Here is an 18643-nt window from a genome sequence, read left to right on the forward strand (position 1 = left end):
TTCATTATAGAACTGATTTCCACTGTTAGTTTAAATTCAACACACAAAAGTGTTTAAGATTTAAATCTAAGACATTGTCTACAATAAGAAAATGTCCTGACATCTCCTAGTTGAAATCTCCTTTCAACTAGGAGATATTCTTTAGTTTTCTGTCTTTAAGCATTCCTTCATTCATTCAATAAACATTTCTAAGCACACACCATGTGTGAGATACCATGTGTCATACCTCAAAACACAAGGATAAATGTTTCAAGGAAACTTACACATTAGTGGGTAGAGAGCACATAAACAGATAATTACCATGGAGTATGATATCTGCTAGAATGAAGCTGTGTATAGAGTTCTGGTGACTCTTCAGATAAATGCAGCACAAGGTGGAACAAGGGATTCGGGGAGATTTCATAGTAGATATGAAATGTGAGCCAATTCATGAAATACAAATAAGACATTTGCATGGCAGGAAAAAAGTTAGAGTGGGAATAGGAGAGAGGGTAAAAGTTTGAATATGAAGGGTAGTGTGATGGATAGTTATAAAAATGTATGAAAATAGCAAGTTTGGGGAACTATAAGTCATTCCACAAACTTATCATTTCAGAGAGATAATACCTGACCATAGTTTTCAGGGTTAAGCAACAACTTTGAAATATAATTAACTATAATATACCATCATAAAGTTCATCCTTTTAAAGGGTATAGTTCAGTGGTTTTTAATATATTTATAGTGATTAGTATATTCACAAAGCAACCTATAACACTATCTAATTTCAGAATATTTTTATCACCCCAAAAAGAAGCCTTATACACATTAGCAGTCACATTCCATTCCTCCTATCCCTTAACGTCTGGAAATTACTAATTTGCTTTGTTTCTATGAATTTGTGTAATATAGATATTTATGGTATCATACAAAACATGGTATTTTGTGACTGTCCTGTTTCACTTAGTATGTTTTCAAGGTTCATCCAAGTTGTTGAACATGTCACTCCTTTTATATTGCTGAATAATATTCCATTCTATGGATATACCACTTTATTTATCCATTCATTCATCAGTTGGTGGACATTTGGGTTGTTTCCAGTTTTGAGTTATAATGAATAATGCTGCTAGGAACATTTGTATATAGGTTTTTGTGTGTATGTATGTTTTCATTTCTCTTAGGTATACACCTAGGAGTGTAATTGCTGGATCATATGGTTTAACATTAACGTAATCATATGTTTAACATTTGGAGAAACTGCAAAACTGTCTTCCATAGTGGATGAATGACTAATAATTCCACTAGCAATGTAGGAAAGATGGAATTTTTCCACATCCTTGTGAATATTTGTTATTTTCGTTGTCTTTTTTATTTCAGCCATCCTGATGGAGTTGAAGTGATAGCTCATTGTAGTTTTGATTTACATTTCCCAAATGACTAGTGAAGTTGAGCATATTTCAATGTACTTTTTGGCTATCTGCATGTCTTCTTTGGATAAATGTTTATTTAAGTCCTTTAATCATTTTAAAACTGAGATGTCTTCTTGTTGTTGTTAGAGTTCTTTATACAGAGAGAATTTTGTAGAGAGAGAGAGTTCTTTATATATGCTGGATACAGTCCTTTTTTGAATACATAGTTTAGAAGATTTTTTTCCCCATCCTGTGGGTTGTCTTTTCACTTTTATTTATTTTCAAACTTCAAATAAATGTTTTTATTTTTTCAAAATAATAATATTTAAGAGACATACATTTATGCCAAAGATGATAACAGTACTTAGAAAACAATTACGGGACTTTAAGTTTGAACTTCTTTCCTGAAAAAGTTGTGATTCACAGTAAAAAAAAAAAAAATCACTCAATTCTTTATAAGATTATGATACTTTTGACTCAAAAACATGTTGTTCAGTCTGATCGTCTATATAATTCATTAAATATAATAAGAGGTATCAGTTACTATGCTTTGTCAGATAGTATACATATCTAAGCTATTCAAATTTTATTTTTCCACTTTGTTGATAGTATCCCTTAAAACACAGGGTTTTAAAATTTTTTTTGATAAAATTTAATTTATTTTTTTATTGCTTATACTGTCAATGTCATATCTAAGAAACCACTGCTAAGTAAAGTACATAAAGATTGATTCTTGTGGTTTCTTCTAGGAGTTTTGTAGTTTTAGATTTTAAATGGTCTATGATCTATTTTGAGTTAATATTTATATACAATATGCGGGAGCGGTCCAACTTCATTCTTTTGCATGCAGGTATTCAGTTGTCCCTGCATCATTTGTTGATAAGATTATTTTTTTCTCCACTACTATGACTGGCACCCTTGTTGAAAACCAATTGATCATATATGTCAAGGTTTATTTCTGTACTCTCAATTCTATTCCATTGCTCTACATGTTTACCTGTATGCCAATATCAACTACATTTTCTTCTGATTTTTTAAAATAGAGAAATACATTCCACCGCTGCATTTAATAAGCTATTCAAGAGGATAAAAGACCCAAGGGTCAAAAGATTTAATCAGTTATTTTTCTCTCTGAATTTACCAACTGATAATCATTTTCAGAGTCAGTAGAAGGAGTAACAGATCATCATATTCTATTTAAAAAGCTCTTTTATGCTGATGGATCTTTTTCCTTACCCACAAAAATTTCCTGGAAGTCATATTTTTAGAATCACATTATAAATTCCTGCCTTTAGTATACATTTATTGAGCACCTACCCTTTGTAAGGATAGGTAATCTAAATTCTTCAGAAATTAATTTTTAAGGTTTATAGCTATGTCTATAACTGCATATATGGATGTATGTGTAGTGTATTCGTTTTCTACATCAATATTTTAAGCATTTTACGTTAGTTCTGTCATTTACTTGCTGTGCACCCTTGGGCAAGTTTCATAATTTCTTTGACTCCTAGTTTCCTAATACCAAGAGTATACTCTCACTGAGTTCTTATAAATATTAAATGAGAAACACATGTAAAGATTTTAGTAGAGCATGTGATACACTTAAAAAGCATGAACTAATAAACCATCGTTAGGTTTAACATCCTGGACTGGAACAATAAGGAAAGTATTGAGATTCTTCATATTCTCCTAAAACCTACTTTAAAAAAAAAAAAAAAAAAAGCTTTGGCCATTAGTGTTAGTAGGAAATGTTCAAAAGTATCTGTTGACAAAATGTAGTTTTCAGGTGTTAAAGTGAGAAACTGGAAGAGGACAATAAGTAATTCCTAGAGTTCTAGTTCACGAAAAAAAATTGTTAATTTTTCCTCCTAGCAGTAACTTGGTTCCAAACTCACATGAGAAAGTAGGAAAAAAGGATTGACAGAAATTCAGTTACCTTAATTTCTAATGTACTCATTATTTGTGACTTCTTCCAAGGTTGTTCATCTTTCTATTAAAAAATGGCTTTCTAAGCAATTCAATGGGGTAAAAACTCCTAAAATACATGGGCAATATACATGGTGGATAAAATATTTGACAGCACATGTCAAAATGTGTTGTACTTGAATTTCAGCTCTAATCTACTGATAAATTAAAGTGTTGTACTGTCTCATCTTTCCCACTAGTTTTATCCCTTCAAGTAGTTTTCTAATGTGGATACTTTTCAAGGGAAGCTGTAATAGACATTAGCTGTGTTTTGGTAGTCAAGCACTCATTTTTCCTTTTTTGCTAATAGCACCTTGATTTCTTTTCGGGGAGTCACAACATTTGGGAGATTGTCCTTTTATGAAGGGATGTTCCCAAGCAAAGAGGTAAGTGTATGTGATTCAACTTACCAACTAGATTATTTTTCTGGATTTTGGACCTTGAATGACATGATGAAAGGATGAAATGAAGGGCTGAATTGAATCATGCCTATAGCAACACATGAACTGAATTAAAACTATTCCTTAATTTTTACTATATATGTACCTTGAACTGTCCAATTTCCTGTATTTTTAAAGCCCAGTTACTGAGTGTTCCCCTTCTTTATGTGAACTTTCCTATGTCCTTCCAATAAATGATTTCACTTTTTTTACTCAAAGGCAGGTCCTGTAACTTGCAACTTCAAGAACTCTTAGTGATACAGAGTCTGCCTCCAGGCCTGCCCATTCTTGTACCCTCCTAAAGAAGTAGGGCTCTGCAAGTGAGTTTTCCATATGTATCTGTTGACTTCTTTAATCTCCCCTAAAGGCTCACCCTTAAATTCTCTTGAAAGTCTCCTATTGCTTTTAAGTCTCAGACTCTCTTAAGCATTCCAGAACTCTTCTTCAAAGGATTTATTAAGACCTTGTAGGATAGGAGAGAGTAACATTTGATAATGATAGAGAAAATCACAAAATCCTTCTTCCGCTTTCATCTGTTAGTTCTTCAATAAATATCTGTTGAGGAACTGCTCTGCCCTGTCCTAGATGCTAGAAATACAAAAATGACTAGGGCAGAGTCTTGTTCCTTAGACAGCCTGGAGTCTACTAGAGAAGATAAGGCCCACAGAAATAACAATAATGCCACAGAGACTGTGATAAGAGCTATAATTGAGGTACAGATCAAGTGCTCTAGGAGCACAAAAGAGGGAAGATTAATTCAGACTGGAAGGATTGGGGAAGATTTCAGGGGGAGGAGATGAAATTTCAAGCTAACTAATCCTCCTGTAAGTGCCCAGTGGCCAATTATCTCCATGAAATGGGGTTTACAAAATTAAGCCTGACCTGTAAAAGTTAGTTTATTTTCTCCTAGCATGGCATATTACAGTTTCCAAGGTTTATGTCTTCTTGGGCAATGTACTAAATTGCTTAGGATGGGAGTGAGGAAAAAAAGTATGTTGAACCTTGCTGTTCTGTGCTTAATATGTCTGGAGTCTGGTGTTTGCATCTTTTTAGGCAGTGGGACTAAATGACAATGATCATGGCCTAGATTGGGGCCATTGTTTCTTAGCAGGCTTTAAATACCAGCTCCAATGAATTGCTTGGGCTTATTTTCTTTAAATGAAGACCTGCAACTTGTTTTCATCTACCTTGAAAAAGATACTCATTTCATATTCTTTTTTGTCCACATTTTCCTTTTTTTCTGCCCACATAGTGAAGCCAACATTCTTCTTCATTTTAGCAGAGAAAGAGTACTCGGAATTAATCTAGGATGGACAATCAGTCTGACAGAACAGGCTTGAAAAACTTATTACTGTTCGTAGCCATACTTGTAGGGTTTTGCGTGAAATGCTCCTTTTGTGCTGGTAACCTCTAAGATGTGAGGGAGCAGTGTTATTTGGAACACAAAATGTTGTGTACCTAGGTGACAACGAATTCATCTATCCAGCCAGAGAGAATATAATTGAGAGAGGAAAAGCCACTTATTTTTTTAAAGTTCCTTTTTTTTTAAGAGAGTGGTTTAATTTGATCAAATAACCCCTCTGCCTGTCTACAAAACTCACATTCTGGACTGTATTTACATTAGTATTCCATCAGGCAAGAGAAAAGAGAAAGAACGGAAGGTCACTGCTTCTTATTGACCTGGGGAGAAAGACCTTGGAAATCCTTGTTTTATTGAAATCTGTTATGTGTACACATTAGCGAGGAACCTGGGAGGGTTAAAATTCCCAGAAGCTCCTTGGGAATGACATAACATTCCTATAGAAATAGGCAGAAAAAGTAAAGAAGTCTTCATTAGGAAGACTAATGCTGCCCTTATTTTTCCATCATCAGTGTCCTGAATTTTCTGCTTAATTCAGTGACCCTCAGAATGTCCTAAAGATCCTTGTCATACACGAGAAAAGGGTGAACATGGAAGAGGCAGAGGATCTTCAGACCTATGACCCTTCAATTGTTCCCAGTGCTCACTGGGAAAAAGGCTACTTTTAAAGTTTATCTCACAGGGCATAGGAGATTGCTTGGCCCACTCCTAATGAGTGAATTTGGATTTGCTATTATGGGTTGGATTGTGTTCTCCAAAAATATATATGTTGAAGACCTAACCACCAGTACCTCAGAATATGACCTTCTGTGGAAACTAGTTAAGATGAGGTCAGCCTAGATTAGGTTGGGCCCATAATCCAATATGCCTGGTGTCTTCATAAGAAGATGGCCATATGAAAACAGAAATATACAGGAAGAACACTGCAGGATGAGGGATGCAGAGGCTGGAGTGAGGCAGCTGCTGCAAGTCAAGGAATGCCAAAGACTGCCATCAACCACTGGAAACTAGGAAGAGTCAAGGAATGATTCCCCTGCAGTTTTTAGAGGGAGCATGGTGCTGTTAACACTTGGATCTCAGATATGTAGACTTTAGAACTGCAAGATAATAAATTTCTGTTGTTTGAATACACTCAGTTTGTGGGATTTTGTTACAGCAGCTCTGGAAAACTAATGCATTTGCTTATAACTCTCTTATCCCACACTTTGTTGACACTTGTGACACAGATGTGCAGATTCATGGAGCACTGTACACCTGCCTCCTCCTCCTTACCATTAGGCTCAAGGCTCCCTAGAACTATGAGCATCTCCTAAGTTAACCATATGCTTTCCTACCTCCATGAATGTGTTTCCTTTCTGGCACAGCCAGGCCTCAGAATTCCTTGCCTACTCATCATTCAAAGTCAGCTTTGACTCCCCTCTAAAGCAAGTGTGAACTAGTGTGAGAATAACCTTGTCCTCCCAACTGGTGTCTTTGTACCAGCCTCTACTTGCCATTAAGCTAGTTCACTGTATGTCTAATTTCTCTCTGTGTTATAACTTTAAAAGTGGTGACTCTGTTTTATTTTTATTTTTTTGTATCTCTGAAAAGCTTGCTTCTCAAATTATAGTCCTTAAACTAGGAGCATCAGATCACAGAATCTCAGTCCCCATCCCAGACCCCCTGAATCAGAATCTTCATTGTAACAAACTCCAATGAGATTATATGCATGGTAAAATTTGAGAAACATTCCCTAGAGGACCTTGGGATACCAGCTACTGTTAACTGAATGTATGCTTACTTTCTGCTATGTTGCTGAGAATTTTTACTTAAATTATTCCAAATTAGTCATCTGAACAATTCTATTAACAATTCTGAGAGGTAGGTATTATTACTCTCCATTATATACATGAGAAAATTGGCGAGAAGGTGGAATGGAAATTGTGAGGAGACCTCCTACCTCTCCTCCCAGTTGAACACCACTCCTGTGACTTGACCTTCGTTGTGGTTTTTCAGGCAGCAATCCTAACTGCCCTGGGAGTTGCAATTTCTGGGGAAACATCTGAGCATCTGTCATAGAGACAGGCCTCTTTTTGCTATTTCAACACTAGTTGATGAACTCATGTCTCTCCAGACACTATATCAAAAAAGGGTTCCATGGAAACACTAAATTTGGGAAATGCTACAAATTACACAGCCCTCTTGAATATTAATAGAGCAGAGTCACCATTAAAGGTTTTATTACCTGACCTCAGTAAATATACCTACTCAACTGTTTAACTCAGTTCTCCCAAAAGTTTATTTGGCTTCAAATTGAGGTTGTGTAACAGCCATTAACATTCTGTGAAACACACTTTGGTTTAAAATGAGATGTTAATGACAAAGGGAGATCAAGAGGGAGACTCCATGGATTTTTTTTTTTCTTAATTCAGAGAGAGAGAGGGAAGGATGGTTGGGAGAGAGAATATTTCTCTCCTGCTGTTATCTTTCAAGTGGATTTTTTTTTCTCAAAATCAAAATCAGATATTAAGCATGTAGGAAGGGAGCTAGGGACCAGCAAGAGCTTCTGAACCACTGGGAAGGGTGGTTCATTTCTCTATATATTATTTAATATCATAAAGTCTTCCCTAGAATCTCTTCCAGGCTGTAACTCAAGACAAAGACCTTTGATAAAATTAAGTGGGATGTTAACTCTTGGGAAGATAGAGTGCCACATTAAATCATATTAACTTTTAAAAAATGGACACTGAGGTCGTGAGCTTCACACATGGGGGGCGCAATACTGCAAAGTAGCAGGATACAGCCATGCAAAGGAGATTAATTACACATCAGGAGGTTGCTGGGGAGAGGGAGCAGGAAGGCTTATGCACTTGGCTATTAGGGGAAATATCTTTTTCAAGGATGAAGGACTGCATTAGGAGCCTTTTTGCTTTGTCTGGGCTCTTGATAGTTCTGAGGGTAGATTTATTTGGATTTTTGGTGCTGATGGAGAGCAGTTCTCTATCCATAGTGCTGCTCAGAACTCTGGCAAGCAATGCCACCATTCCCTGGAGTTTTTAATCAAGGCCAGGCATCCTTTTAATGCAAATATAGGGCAGCAGTTGATTGCTGCCTGTGTGCTTACAATGGAAATGGTAGGATGGGGTTTTCCAGATTTTTTCATTCTAGAAAGAAAAAGGATTTGAGATCAGTTGTTTGGAAGCAGAAATACCTTCCGGAAGCTCCTTTTTGTGAGGACATGGATGCAATAATAAATGAACGCCAGCAAACAGGAAGTGCTACATGAGTTTTCCAGGAAAGCCCAAACTTTTTTTTTCCCCCATAGTGCTCTGTGATCTCCTTTCCCCAAATTCTTTGCTGCTTCTATTCTGTCTGGCTTTACTCCAGCTGTCCCCTCTTTCTGGAATTCCTTAGCCCCCATTTCTGCCTGTTGAAGTCACCCATTTTTTCAAGGTCCTGTCAAACTTGTCATTTTTTTGAGAAGGATTTCCTGATTTTCCCTGGAGAAACAAATGCTGCTCTTTTGTGGCCTTTATCGGCCTTTCTTATATTTATCACATTTTGATTTCTATCATCATGGTGCCCATGGTTATCTCTGAGGTTCACACTTTGAAGATGGAAACGGATTCTCAATCATGCTTATCCCCACACTGTGTAGAGCACATAGCTGAATGGTGCCTCAACACAGCAAAAGATTGCAACTAGGGGTAGGTGACATCTATCATTCAGCATCCTGATCTGGATGACTGGATGGTGTTCCCCTTACTTCCAGGCGTGTTCTTTCCTCTCTGTTTCCCGATCTGCGCTAGGCCAGGGTTTCCCAGATGTCAGCCGCTCTCTTATCACTATCACAAGTTATGCCACATCTATGAACCCTCATGCTTCTATTTATTTAATATTTTTCTTTATATTGATTCCCTTGTTTCTTATAATAACTCACTTAAGAAGCAGTCCATTTACCTCTAATTGTAAACCTAGTATCAACTTGCCCTCAATAGAAGATAACCACAAGTATGAATACGATGAGAATAAAACCTTATTAAATTCATTCATTAAAAATTCATTCATTCAGCAAATACTTATGGAACATCTATTATGTACCTGGCACTGTACTAGATGCTGGGGATATGGCAATGAATGAGAAGAAGATGGTCCAGTTCTCTTTGGGCTTATGTTCTCTTAGGGAAAACAGAAAATGAAGAGATAAACAATAAACATATAAATGCTATAAAGCAAATGAAGCAGGGCAAAGAGATGGAGAGGAATTAGGGTACTATTTAGATGAAGAGGTCAGGGAGGGGTTCATTGAGGAGATGATGTTTGAGCAGATACTAGGAAGGGCAAATTGTGCAACCATATGGAAGCAGAACTTACGGGGTCCTGAGAATGGAGGAGAGTGTGGCTGGAGAAGACCAAGGGATAGGAAGGGTACTAGTACATGAAATCATAGAAAAAGAGCATGATGAGCCTCTGACAAAAGCAATGACTCTGAATCATATTCTGAAAGAAATGGCACGTCTGGAACATGCTATTACACTCTGGGAAATAACGTCATTGGTTAAGTGAAGATTTGAGGAAATACTCCTTCGGAATTCTAATGAGAATATCCTACTTGGTTCATGACCAAACCCTGGAGTCAAGCAGTGCTGTCTCCAAGAGAAGTTTAGCATTCTGTGGGACCTAAAGGGTAGAATGCCCACCACAATGTTTGGTTCACTCAACTCTGAACTTCTTTGGGACAGTTCCTAGCACATAGTAGACATGCCTTAATCTTTTGTGGAATGAAGGAAATGTATATTGCTTTGATTTCCAGATTGTGTATATTTGTTTGGGACCTGGCTAATCCTGTGCCCCTGATCCTGGTATTCACTCCCACCCTGCCAGAGCAGGCAAGATAGGAACTACCAGCAGTAAAAGTGCCTGCTCTTGCATTCTCCTTTCAAAGCATTGGTTCTTAATTGGGACTGTCCACTAGAACCAGCAAAGGAGCAATATATTGACATGGCCTGAGCTTCACCTGCAGGGATTTGGTCTTAATTATTCTGGGTTAAGGCTCAATTATCTGTGGTTTCAAAAGTTCCAGTGATTCTAACATGCTTTAAGGGAAGCATTTTCACATTCATTGTTATAGAAGGAAAAACCAAGAGTTTCAGGTCTCTGGGATTGCATGAAAACTAGTATTTTGATGTGATGTAGATACATGGGTTAGAAATATACTAGAATTGAGATTCTCTGTGCCAGGCATAGTGTATTAAACAAGACAGTATGGAAAGTGCTATGAAACAAACAAGGATGTTGTCATAGTAAGTGACTGCTGAGGAGGTGTATGTGTGTGGGTAGATAGGGGGGTGGTTGGCATGAATGGGGTAGTGAGGGAGGGCAACCTCATCATAGAGGTCAGGCTCTCTCTAAAAGAGGTTATTTGAACTGAAATGTGAAAGCAAAGCAGAATCAGCCAAGCAAAAACCTAGAAAAAGTTTTCAGATCAGAGGGAATGGCAAGTGCAAAGCCCCAAGGTAGTAGTGTATTGGAGGAATTGTGAGCCAGAGAAGAATGGTGAGAAATGAGTTCAGAGCTATTAATCTGATTAATTCCTTATTTATTTCCTCAGCAAATTAGGTCATTTTTTTTTCTTTATAAAAATTAACCTTCTTCTTAAAGTCTCCATAGTCCTATACTACTCTCCAGATGTGTTCTGCAGAGCTGAAATGTCCTTCATCCTTTCTGGTTTACCATACCATAGTCCACATTCTCTGTGTCCTTCAAGGTCCTATTCAATTGCCACCATCTTCAAAAAGCCCTCCATGATCATTCTTGATGGAACCAATCTCTCTCCTCTCTAAGCCACCACAGCCCATTACCTTCACCTTTTTAATGAATGGCAGTTCTCTGTCTTATGTATCTTTCTCAGCCTATCTTCTTTACCCTACTACCTGCTCCTTGCTAGAATCTAACCCCAGTTCTGATTTATCTGATAGTTCCTTGCTTTTTGCTCACGGCTAGCTCTGCATTATGCAGGGCTCAAACAATGTCTGTGGAAGAGTTACTTATGTGCATTCAATTCCTTTCAACAAGAATAACAGCTATCCAAAAAACCTAAGCACACACACAGTAATTAAAGCAACTAACAAAACTGCATTGGCTCTCTGCCTCTGAGTGTATTGTTGACTTGCAGACAATAGTTTCTGATCATTCACCTTTGAAAGAACATATTGCAATTCAAGCGAAAAATGTCAAAGCAGGTAGTTTTGGCAAAGCCAACTCATTTGTTGACTAAAAATGATCCAAATAGCGAGAAATGAAGACCATGAGAGAATGGAATGCCATCATTTTAACCTACTTAACCAGATACTTGCAAGTAATATAGAGAGAATAGAAGGTAGAAAGATGAGAAAAAGAGAATAAATTAAAAGCAACGTGGATTCACTCGCCATGGTCAGTGGTGTGTGACAATTGTACCATCTGTGGCCAGCCTAACTGCTACACCTGTGGATTCTTCCAAAAAGATTCCCTTTTTTTTTGGGCAGAGACCCTATTATTTGATACTATTTGATTGCCAAAACCAATCTTATTTAATCCTACTGCTGCCCTGAAGAATGGTCAGCATCATCCCATTTTTGCAAATGCTGAAACTGACCTACTGTTCTGGAGGCACCATGGCCTTGTGCATGAGATATGAGCTTTGGGGCTAATAGCCTGGACTCTGTTTCCAGCTTCACCTACTTGCTATGTGATCCTGATCAATATCTAATGATAATACTAATAATAATTTCTTCTTCACAGAGTTGGGAGGGTGGGCCAAATCCACATATGTAAAACACTATAAGGACACTACCACATATACAGTCAGCATTCAGTACATATTAATTCATTAGGTAACTTTCCCAAGGCTGGCAGGTGGTAAGGTAATGATTTGAATTTAAGTGTGTGTAAGGGAAAACACTAAGCAGCAATGGTCTTAGGCTAATGGAGTAAGCAATGCCCTTGGAAGTGGGAAAAATCACCCTAGTTTTGCTCCCATATCACTAAAGTATAACTATTAAATGGTCAGATCATTTCCTTAGTACCCTGTCTTTCTTTCTTGTCCAAGTTAGAACTCTTTGTACTTGCTTTGGTAGCACATACACTAAAATTGGAAGGATACTGAGCGGATTAACATGGCCCCAGTGCAAGGATGACATACAAGTTAGAACCCCTTGTTAAATAAGCATGGCTGCAAACACTATTAAAGCCCTCCATGAACAAGGCTGTATGTGCAAGGTGAAGTGTGACCATTCCTTCCTCTGGATATTTGAAATCAAGAAATCAAAGATTTCAAGGTTTGGCAGGGGAATCATAGACATGTATAGTGTATTACAGATGAGTTCAAACTTGCCAAGCAAAGGATGAAGGTATTTCTTCTGTTAAGCTTCCATTAACCTACACTCCCCTGCTCCATGTATCTCCTACAGAGAAGAGGGATGACTGAAAGGGACAGAATATGAATGATTCTCGGAATTCCCTCTAATCTGGGACTTTGATTTTGACATAATGTACGCCAGGTGGTTCACAAATCTCCCAAGATACTGAAAGACCTGAGATCCCTGCTGTACTTGTGAAATTCGAGGAAGTAGAAGTTGTTTTTGTGATGTTTGTACCTCACCCTATGAAATCATTCCTTTCAGTGCATGTACTTATTGTCACATTTGCCACATTATTTATTTACCTCCCTATTTGTCTTCCTTTCTATGTTATGAGTGCTCAAGGGCATAGAATGTATCCAGCATATGGTAATAATTAGAACCTCCAGCTCAGAAGTCAGGAATACCCAACTGCAGTCCTGAGATGGCCATAACCTCTCCTTTCTGACTTTGTTCAGATAGACTTTCTTTGTTCCTACAATCTCTACGTTTTGGGCACTTTTCACCTGGTTCAGGTTGGTGTCCCAAACTGCAAAATGTATTGTGACTGGGCATATTTCCATTGAGAATTCAAAGTTCTATCAGATGGGGGGACATGCTTCTGTAAGAAGTAAAGAAGTTCTGCTGTAATTGATTAAAATTAAGTTTAGGAAGGTTCTAGGTTATTTGTAGCATTTTTTATCACAAAGAAAAAAGGGTATATTATATCCTTGATTTCTATATGAGGAGAATCAGTTCTGATATCCCTTTTATGCATTTCCAGCACAAATTCACTTAATGTAGGATTTTCGCTGCTTTTTTTTTTTTTTAAGATTTTATTTATTTATTTATTCATGAGAGACACAGAGAAAGAGAGACGCAGAGACACAGGCAGAGGGAGAAGCAGGCTCCATGCAGGGAGCCCAATGTGGGACCCGATCCCGGGTCTCCAGGATCACACCCCGGTTGCAGGCGGCGCTAAACCTCCAGACTCCAGAATCACGCCCTGGGCTGAAGGCAGGCACCTAACTGCTGAGCCACCCAGGGATCACCTCGCTGCTTCTTAAAATATTTCTTCCTCTATGATCTTTTATTGAGTTGTAATTCCTGTGCCAACCACCTTATAAAGCACTTGAAAGCATATTACCTCATTTAACCATCATAGTGATTCTCCAAATGAATGTTAGTATCTCCCCATTATAACAAAAAGGAAACTGGGACTTTGAGGTAAGACTGGTTCTAAAGCTGTCTATCCGTGCTTATCCCCCCTATGCCATAGTGTCCTCATGTTTGTTCAAGGTCTCAGTTTATGGAGACGAGCTCCTCCAGTTCTCTGTTCGGTTTCTAAGATATCTCAGTGTAGAGATCTCAGAATGCTACTTGAGCATTTAGTTTATACACTTGTAGGTAGATCACTCTGAGACCCTCAGGTATTTTCCCTTTGAGTCAGAATGTTAACTTCCCTGAACAAACAGGTCTTGCTTTTATAAACAAATTTTGCAAGGAAGGCTAAATGACATCTCATATACAATACTACTCAAAGGTTTCATGAATTTATATTATATTGTGAAGTAAAAAAAGATATATGAATACATTAATAATTCTAATGAAAACATGAACCACACATAAAACAAGAGAAAAGTTGCTCTTAACACTTGGAAAGGCAAATGCATACCAAACTGATATTAAAAAAAAAGAAAAAAATTGAGAGAAGATAAATAGAATTAAATTAGATGCAGACTAATCATCTGCTCTGACACATTAAACTGCAAAACGGAACACTAGAAGGGAGTTGTAGAAGGAAGGCAGGCCATGGTCTTTGACATTTCTAAAATACATGTAGCCAGAAAAAGACTACCCAGTAAAAAAGACTATCCAGTGTTTGTTGTCTAAGATGAGCAAAGACCGGGAAAGAGCTTCTTTGACATGGTGTGTTCTCTTCTAACCCAAACCAAGACAATGGTATGAGTTAGTTCAATCTTCTGGGTGTTTTCCTGTATACCTAATGATCACTCAAATTTCATGTCTTTAAACAGCAAATCTAACTTCAGAAATTTTTGTTGAAGAAATAATTATTTTTAAAAAGCTATCACAGCTATACATAAGGGAAGTTGATTGCAGCATTGTTTATACTAGTACAATTAATTGTTGGACTAACTGTTGTTTGGAACTCAAATACTTGTTCATAGGGGGCTAGTTAAATCTGTATAAAGTGGGGCCCTATGGTCATGCTGATGTAAAAAAAATAATTTAAATGTCCACAATGCATTAAGCTTAAGATGTTAGAAAACATGTTCAGGTTAACCTTTTTATGTGTGTAAAAATAAAGTAATATCAATATAATATACATATACATACATATTCATACACACAAAATTTGTAAGGTGAAAACACACGTGATATGTCTTTTCATCTGTGTACTTTTCTGGATTACCCAAATTCTCCACAGCACATTTCTGTTGGTTTGATAATAAAAGCAGAAGTCATTACAAAAAAATCTCTAAGATATTGATCATTCACAGTACATATTGTCATGTATTCACTTTCCTAATTCCTTCCTCCAGGCCCGAAGTACACAGATATGCCTCAATTCCTATTAACGGCCAACTCAGGGAAAAGAACCCAACTAAATTATAATTTTTCTATTTAAGAAAAGACTATTTTCATTATTTATGAAGATGACTAAGACACGGAAAAGAAGAGAAAAGAAGGTGATGATATTGATGCCAGTCTTCCAGATAATAATTATAACTATCCCATTTAGTACGGGGGCAACACCTAGGGCCTTCAAAGCTGTCTCTGAAATTATCTAATTAAGCAAAGTGAGGCGGACAATGATAAAAGTGGAAGATTTAATCTGAGAAGCATGAGGGGGGCCTCTGGATACTGATGAGAGGAAATCAACAGAGGGGTAGTAAAGGGAGGGGCCAAATGAGAACTTCAGTGCAAGGAAATATTGTAATAAGCTCATAGAAGTTTTGAAGGCTGAAATAAAAAATCACAAATCAAAAAGAGAAGGAAAAGAATGATAAAATTAGTAGAACTGGATGCCTGGGTGGCTCAATGGTTGAGCATCTGCCTTCGGCTCAGGGTGCGATCCCGGGGTCCTGAGATCGAGTCCACATCAGGCTCCCCACAGGGAGCCTGCTTCTCCCTCTGCCTATGTCTCTGCCTGTGATCTCAGCATTACTGATGATATGTATCTCTGTAACATAGGGAAAACATTAAACATACATCATAGATGCACATTCTTGAGGGAAGCCATAGAGGATGGCCAGCCCTTGCCCTGTGATCAAATGTAAATGCTCTGAGAAAACAATCACATCAGAGGCTATCAAAAGAGTTAGTCTCAGGCATCCTCAAAGCAGAAGGTTATTCATCAGAAACTCAGGGAAAATGCTTTAAAAAAAATTAAAAAGCTTATTTGGAACCTGGTTGGTCCAATTCTCGTGAACACTGGTTTACTTCCTCACCTAATTACTGCCTCCAAATGGCCTCATTCTAGGATATATATTAATTATTCCAACTTAGTAAGATGTGTGAGCTGTTCCTTCGAAGTTCCTTCCAGGTTAGAAAGAGGGGAAGTGGTATTTACAATAAGCCTTGATAAGGGGAAGGAAATCCAGAAGTGGAGGGGGCAGGAACCAAGGCCATTTACATGCTGGAAAGTTGAAAGCCAAAGTAGGTACACTTCAGCAGGTATAAGATGTAGAAATTTTTAGAGTTGTTCCATTTTCCATGACTTTCTATGACTTATTGTGTCTCCTTCAGCAGGTTTAAGGGCGTACAGTGATGCCTGCCCATCCTGTAAATAGGCATCTCAATATCTTTCTTTCTTTCTTTTTTTTTTTTTTCAAAACATTTAGACCTGCTGTTAAAATACAGTTGCCAGTTGCCAAGTGTAAGCTTCCTGGCCCAAAATTCACATACGTCAGAAGGCAGATGAGAAAAAGTACAATGCAGTAAATGTATCTGTGACTTTGATTATATCTGCATATAAATTGCTTTATTGTATTTATTTTGTTGTTGCTTGACTAATCAAAAAGCATCACATTCTTAGCTCTCTGCTTGCAATAGTGCTCACTGGATTTCTGATATCTGACTTGAAACAGTAGTGGTGAGCATGGTGAGAGTGGGGACTGGTCAATTTGCATCATTGCAGTGGACACCAAGCACATTAGGAACATTTTCAGTCATGTTTAGGAGTTAAGTATAAATGGATTCATTTTCATAAGATGCCCTATGGGGCATTCAAAGTTCCTCACTAGTCATAATCATACTCTATTTTATCTGTCTTTTCCTCCCTCTCCCCCTGCCCCCTTCTCTCCTGCTTCCCCTCCTTCTCTCCTTGCTTTATTTACTTATTCCACTTACACACACAACCACTAAAGGTCTTTGATGCTGTGGATCCCTGGGGAGTAAAGATTTCACTTTACTTTGCCACTTGTATTACACTGGGTCTGCCTCTCTCCCATCTATCCATTGGGAGCTGACTCTGAAGTGTAAATTAATTTTGTCATTTGTTTAGACAAAAATGACACTAGAAAATAAAAATCACAAAGCACATTTACAAGAAGTAGAAATTAAAATGACTTCTGTATGCTGTACAGCTTTATATGATCTGATGTGTCATGTCTTTGTCTTCCCAGGTGATTAGAAGTTGGCCACAGGGCAGCCCCGGTGGCGCAGGGGTTTGGCGCTGCCTGCAGCCTGGGGTGTGATCCTGGAGACCGGGGATCGAGTCCCATATCGGGCTCCCTGCATGGAGCCTGCTTCTCCCTCTCCCTCTGCCTGTGTCTCTGCCTCTCTCTCTCTGTGTCTATGAATAAATAAATAAAATCTTAAAAAAAAAAAAAAAAAGAAGTTGGCCACAAACCAAATGAGGGTGTACAGGAGAATTGGTTGCTTTCAGAACCTATGTTTTAGTTTCCTAGGGCTGCGATAACAAATTACCATTAACTGGGTGTCTTAAAACAACTGAAATTTACTCTGTCACAATTCTGAAGGCCAGAAATTAGAAATCGAGGGATCAGCAGGATTGGTTCCTTCTAGAGGCTCTGAGGGAGAATCCATTCTATCCCTCTCCCCTAGCTTCTGGTGGCTGCCAGAAATTTTTAGCATTCCTTGGCTTGTAGAGGCACCATTCCAATCTCTGCTTCTATCTTCACATGACCTTTCCTTGTGTCTCTGTGTGTTCTCTTTTCCTGTATCTTATAAGGACACTCACATTGGATTTAGGGCCCACTCTAAATCCAGAATGATCTCATCTCAAGACATTTAAATATATCAGCAAAGACCATATTTCCAGTTAAGGGCATTTTCACAGGTACTGGGGGGTAGGACTTAGACATATTCAACCTACTACATTTGTCCTTGCTTTCTTCTCTATATACCAATGTTGAATATAAACAAAACAAAACCAAAAGTCCTATAACATACATACAGAATATAGAAGGATACAATGTTTATTTAGTCTTCTTTGTAAGCAAAGATCGGAAACATCCTAAGTGTCCATCAATAGGAGACTTGGCTAAATAAATCTGGTTCATCTACCCCATGGAATAACATGCAGCTGCTAAAAAGAACAAAGTAGGACCTACATGAATTGAGATAGAAATATCTCCAAAACATGCTGCAAAGACAATTAAGCAGATTACAGAACAAAATACATGTCATTAACCAATTTAAAAAAAAAACAAACTATGAACAACAAACTCACACAATTCTCCTTTTGGGGAATTTCTCTGTTTTGATGTCAGTTATGCGATTCTAAGAAGGGGACTGCCAATCAGTCTCTTAATCCCCTTTTTCTGCCATAAAAAATATCCTGATCTAGACAATTACAGTGTCCTATTCTGCTAATCATGGTGATGGGAGGGAGACTGGGGTGAAAATCAAGCTAGCTAGTCAGAAGTCTTCTAAAGATTTTTAAAATTTGGATTTTGAGGAGAAAAAAAATCTCTTGTCTATTAGGCTCTGATTAATTTTTTAAAAAGATTTGATTTATTTATTCGAGAGAAAGAGAGAGAGAGAGGCAGAGACACAGACAGAGGGAGAAGCAGGCTCCATGCAGGGAGCCTGACATGGGACTCAATCCCGGGTCTCCAGGATCACACCCTGGGCTGAAGATGGCG

General features: G+C 37.8%; 1 protein-coding gene and 1 pseudogene across 2 annotated transcripts in view; one reads left to right on the forward strand and one right to left on the reverse strand.

Annotated features, from left to right (window-relative positions):
* The window catches only part of SYNPR (synaptoporin), a 291170-nt gene that overhangs the window by 66503 nt on the left and 206024 nt on the right, over positions 1-18643 (reverse strand). The window lies entirely within an intron of this gene.
* LOC144291312 (U6 spliceosomal RNA) lies at positions 12233-12331 on the forward strand (annotated as a pseudogene).

The sequence above is a fragment of the Canis aureus genome, chromosome 19 (assembly GCF_053574225.1).
Source record: "Canis aureus isolate CA01 chromosome 19, VMU_Caureus_v.1.0, whole genome shotgun sequence".
Lineage (NCBI taxonomy): Eukaryota > Metazoa > Chordata > Mammalia > Carnivora > Canidae > Canis > Canis aureus.